The sequence below is a fragment of the Meriones unguiculatus genome, chromosome 18 (assembly GCF_030254825.1).
Source record: "Meriones unguiculatus strain TT.TT164.6M chromosome 18, Bangor_MerUng_6.1, whole genome shotgun sequence".
Taxonomy (NCBI): Eukaryota; Metazoa; Chordata; class Mammalia; order Rodentia; family Muridae; genus Meriones; species Meriones unguiculatus.
Genome location: NC_083365.1, coordinates 13,035,498 through 13,041,654, shown reverse-complemented (window position 1 = coordinate 13,041,654; position 6,157 = coordinate 13,035,498).

The window sequence follows — 6,157 nt, the reverse complement described above, 5'->3', positions numbered from 1 at the left end:
TGCCCTGACAGAGGTTTCTGTGGCGGCTAATGATCACTGCATCCTTTGCGGGGAGAGATAAGAAGGAAGCTGACTAAGTAGCAGGTGGTTGCATAACTGGAATAAAGAGGAGCAAAGCCAGATGGCATCCACCACAGTGAGAACCAGGAGTCCTTGTGTGCTTTCCACATCTGTGCCAGTTCTCAGACTCAGATCCCACGAGGAGAAGGGCATCTCGTGCGTGCATATGCGTGTGCATACGTGCATGCATGCGTGTGTGTAAGGTCCTCTAGCTCTTCCTTTAGGAACCCATGGCCATGTTTTAGACTCAGTGTTCACCATAGAGAAAGGAATGTCGAAGTTTGTCACGGGCCTTTGATACTGACTTCTGACCTAACACCAACGCCAGAGGACCTGAAAACTGTTAAGGCTCCCTGCTCAGGACAATGAAGGCAAGGTAAAGAAAGCGCCCTGCTGACATTTCTTCCACCATGGGTCTAATGGGCCCAAACATTTGTTTTGCAGTTAATGTCTGTGTGTTTCCTCATTGGGGTGACTGTATTTAACAGGTAGCAGAATAGCATGCCGGATACCTCACAAATTATATTAGGAGGGTTCTAGTATTAAATACTAAGACAATAAATTAAAAAGCAAAGCCATGCTGGGTGAAGAACTACAGAGGTCAGCTCCTCCACCAAATGGCAAAGGTGCAACCATGTCAATCCCTATCACATGGCCACCGGGTTCATAGTTATAAGGAACTGCAAAGATTCTGCTGGACGACGGTGGCTTTCCATCAGTTTGGCTAAGCCAAACTCCCGATGTATCTGGGACAATCTCTACTAACAGACGGATACAGCTTTGACACTTGGTGTGAAGCTGCTGAGCTGGTGAGTACAGTCTTGAGTCCCCACTAGGGCCAGGCATGGTGGCGCATACCTTTAATCCCAGTGCTCAGGAGGCAGAGGCCGGTGGATCTCCTAGAGGTCAAGGCCAGCCAAAGTTACATAGAGAAACCTTGTCTCACTTCCCCTCCACCAGGTAAGGAAATTCAGAGTTATTCTGTTCATGAATGGGAAACACAGCGAAGTGTATCTATTGCTTTGCCCTGTGTAGTGCTGGCTCCCCTACCACAATACAGCCTCCAGGGTCTTTGATCATCCTGGCAGTCTACAAGCACGTTGCTAATTGAATCTAAACTAAATATAGCCAGTAAAGTAGATGAGAGATAAGGCTCCCTTACCCCTGATGTTTAGAGGTCTGTCATATTGGTAAAAACGTTGTGGGGACCCACTGGTCTGAGATAGGGTGCTGTTTCTCAGTTACCCGTTCTTGCTGAGAAATGAGCATAGCCTTGGGTTTTGGAGTATCCTATATCATGTTGACAATACAGCAGTGATTCATCCATTTTGTAGTTCAAATAATGCCAAGTCCAAGGGGAGACTTTGTAACAAATCTATGCTGTAGGTCAAAACACCCTTTATGCAGGCAGGTTATTCTGTGTGGAGACTATGGAAGGTTTGTTATTGGAACTGCGGGACAAGGCCGTGAAAACCTGGAACAAAGGTATTCCTGTGGTAACAAATGAGACTTAACTAGTCATTTGAAAAATAGCCACTTAAAGAACATCTTGAAATTGACCGTGAAACATCAAATGACTTTGAAGCTGGAGCTGCCTTTCAAGTATGATGGAAGTGGTCACTGGGAGTAAGTCCAAAGAACACAAGGAAATTAAACAGACATATGGCCAGGATCCCAGTCTCTCCCTCCCCTGCTGCATCAGACCCTGTCTCTCAACTCATGGCATAGCCTGTGTTTGCATGATAAACTGGGGAGGAAAACTCTTGTACCTTGGAATTATCTAGAGTAAACCTCAATCACGTCATACTGGGCTCCCAAGCAGTAGCATGGGAACATCTTGCCAGTGACCAGCTCTGTGAATCGGTGTCGTGGTTTGAGTGTGAAATCCCACCCTCCCCACCAGGCTCGTCTGTTCAGCACTTGCCTCTGTCGGGAGGCTGTGGGCACTTTTAGGTATGTGGAAGACTCACAGCTGTAGAGGTTATAGCCAACCTCCATTCCAGGCTGAGATCTCCGCTTCCTGGTCCACCAAGACGCTGAGGCTGCCGAAGCTCCTACTACCCTGGACCCAGCCCCAGCCGTCACATCTTGTTCTCTACTGAACTCTGAGCTGACACAGATGCTTCTTTCTTCCAGCTGCTCCTCATCAGGCATTCGGTCACAGAGATGAACTCATACAACAGGGTGTTTGACTAACTTTGCATGGAGGAAGAAGAGGCATGCTGCATAGGCGTCAGGCAGCTTTTCACTGCCCTGATGAAATACTCCACAAGGCTACTTCTAAAGGCAAGGAGGATTATTCAGCTTATGTGTTGGAGGTTTATGGCTTACACAGGGTCATTTCTAGTGATGACGTCCTGAGGAATGATAGATGCCAGAGAGCATAAAGAAACAAGCAATTTGTATCTTGTGCTAGGAGCTGAAGGAGAACAGTAAGGGAGAACAGTAGGGACCGCGCTTGCTTCTTTCATGACAACTCTTTCTTGGGAACTTCAGAGATCTCAAGAACTTCTGAGAGCCCAAATATTATGGCCATAGTAACCCAAGGCCCACCAACGAGGCATCCCACTATTCCCAAAGGCACCATCCTGGGGATCATGCCTGTCTCATCTGGGCCTTTGGATGACTCTACCTCCAGTTATAACATTTTGTGTGTTTATATGATATAAAAGCATGTACCAAGTGCAGGATAAGAGAGCTGGAGATAAACAGGCTTAAGTGGGGAGCATTTGGACGAAGTTGCACAAGTTGTAGGTGTCTTTGTGTCTCAAGTCATTGGCTGCCAGAGGGCATTCACCTCTGAGCATGCAGTCAACAGCCATGTGGACAGGAGGACTCCTTGGCAGACATCCCCTAGCTTCCGTCTCTTGGAACCCCAAGCTTGTTCTACTGATGCTTGGAACAGGGGCCACGGTGGCAGAGATGCAGTGTGTGCGTGGTCCGACAGCCTGCCTTCTTTCCCAAGCTGATCTAAGCCGACGGCCAACCTGTGGGGCCATCTCCGTGTAGCACGGCGCCATCCCAGTCTTCTGGTGACAAATTGATTCTAATGGCCTCTTCTATCAAGGGGAGGACAATGATTCATGCTAAAATTGGCATCTCCTCCACAGTAGATGAACTTCACTGCCTACAATGTCTTTCCTGGCTCCTCTGTGAAAGCTTACAGAAGCTCGATTTTCTTCCTTTGTAGTTTCTAAACATAGATCCTTGTATGGTATCAACTCAGAATAAAGGTTATTTGAGTGTAGATGAGATTTAATAATGGATATCTTAAAACAGACCCACTGATTTCATCTCTTATGTCATCCCGGCTGGAGCAGCTATTCAGATAAAGCTTTGGAATTATATAAATATAGTATATATTTAAATTTATATATTATATATAAATAAAGAATTATATAATTAGGCCATTCCAAAGTGGACAAAATATTTTTAGCTCCAGAGCTGCAAGCTATGCCTTACACCAGCAGCCAGAGTTCATGTGTCACAGAATAAAGTGACCAATCCCATCATGACTAATCACATCCTTGTAATTTGAGGCTCTACCAGAACCAAGGTCTATGCTCACAGAGAATGAATGCTTGAACCTGTGAAGGAAATATGACGTCTTTTGCTAAACCTAATGTGGTGGGACATTTCTGTAAATCCCAGCACTTGGGAAAGCTAAGGCAGGAGATTTCAGACTGGTGTGGATTGCGTCAGTGAAACCCTGTCTCAAAGCAAACCAAAACAATGTAAAAGATTTATTTGGAGTGATGTTGACCTTTTTTACAATTTCTTAAGTTGTATATTAACATTAGTGTTGAATTAATACCTTTTATTTTTCTCTCAACATGGACATTTAAAGCTACTAATGTCAAGAAAGCATTTGTGATGTGGTAATTCTTGTCATTGTTTTCATTTCTGCATATTAAATGAGCTCCATTGTGGGTCTTCGATCTGCATTATTTAAAAGGAGGGTCATGGCTTCCCAAATATTACCATATTTGGTACCTATTTTCTACTTTTCTTGGCTGATATAGTCTAACTTAATTGAATTACAATCAGAGAATAATATAAGTATTTTGGTGAAATATTTTTCAAAGTCTTTCTTTACACATGCAACGAGAAACTCAAAACAATTTGGACCCCGGACTCCTGTGTTGTATTCTATGACTGCCCATAGGGTAAACTGATGGGCTGCAGTGGCCACTTCATCTGAGCACTGCAGAAATGAAAATAGCCCACGATGGATGAGCGGTGCCCACCCACTCGTCCTTCTGTCTATCTTTAAAAGGTCATGTGCTGAACCTCATGTCAGCATTTGTGGTTGTTCTCTATTTCTCTCTGTTTGTCTGCCTCCCTCTCTCTCATCACTCTCTCTCTCGTCTCTCTCCCTTTCTCCTTCTTCCTCCCCCGCCATGTGTTTTATTAAAAACTGAACCTAAGACTTCACTATAGGGGCCGGAGACATGGCTCGCGGTTGAGAGCACTTTTTGCTTGTACAGGACCATCCTCTGAGACAAACCACCTACACTGACTATGAAGTGCCCTTACACAGGGGGAGTGGCGTGGAGAGGGTCACTGGACCCTCACCTGAGTGTCCAGCCACTTCTCCCAACCAATGGCAAGTAGTTCTGCCCTGCCTGTGCGTGGCCTCAGGGAGGAGATAGAAGTATATAGGCTGGGAAGGACGAGGGAGGGACTCCATTTATCTAAGTCAGTCATCAAACAAGCTGGAGGCAGACCTGCCAGCGTTCTTCCTTGAAGGCCACCTATACTCCTGCTTGTACCCCTCCGCCCGTTGCTCTGTAAGCACGCCGAATAAATCCATTTCTTCCCCAGTGTGGACTTTGGTGGAGCTAGACCATAATTTTCCACTGGGACCTTAAGAGGTGGAGAGGTAGATGTTACCTAACTCCTCCATCACACACCCACCCACAGGAAGTTTGCACAGCAATGATCTTCCAGAGGACCCAAGCTCAGCTCCCATATTGAGTGGTTCACCATCACCTGGAACTCCACCAGCTCCAGGACACCCGACACCCTCTTCTGGCCTCTAGGGGCATCTGTATGTATATGGACACACACTAACAGATAATGAATTAATTTTAAAAAGACTTCATGTATACTACGCAAACAAGCCATACTCCCCAACTGTGTTTTATGTTCCTGGTGTATCCAGCTTTTTAATTACAACATCTGTTCCTCCATCTTTCTCAGTGCTTGTGCCTTCAGTTCTTTTTTCCCTGATGTGATCATGGCCACAGCTCTTTTCCTTTAGTTTGTCTAAATATATTAATTTACCTTCCTTTACTTTAAATTCTTCTGGAGGGGCTGGAGAGATGGCTCAGAGGTTAAGAGCACTGACTGGCCTTCCAAAGGTCCTGAGTTCAATTCCCAGCAACCACATGGTGGTTCACAACCATCCATAATGAGATCTGGTGTCCTCTTCTGTCATGCAGGTGTACATGCAGACAGAACTCTGTATACATAATAAATAAATACATCTTAAAAAAATTCTTCTGGAAGTTAAATATTTCAATGTTTCTTATCAACAATTTAAAATCACATTTTCTATAATCTATTCTGACAATTTGTTTCTTTTCCGACATGAAAAAGCCATGCTCCTCGTTCTCCTCTCCCATTTCCCTTCCCCAAGTAAAAGTTAAATAAAATATTAAATTAAAAAAAATAACTTGTTTTGGTCATTTTACTTTTGCAATATACCTACATTTTTCCCCTATTTTTATTTTTATCTGAATTCTTTTGTCTGATTACATTTTACCCTCCTGCCTCTGCTTCATATATTTTCATACTTATCAATAAATCACTAATGCCTATGTTAATTTGCCCTTTGTCAGTGATTTGACCTTGTTGATCTGTTATGTGTGTGTTGGTGAGGAGATGGTGCAGATACAAAAGACAAACAACAACAGAAAAAAAAAAAAAACAAAACCCAACTAATTCCTAAGACTTTAACAGTCAAGTTATAGTCTACAATCACTTGGTGCTTGATTCCAGCACCTGTCTACCAGCACTACAGGAAACAGTTCCAGCCTTCGCTGTTGCAAAAGAACCCACTCCCTCCTCAGTGAGGTGGTCTGAACTTGCCCAT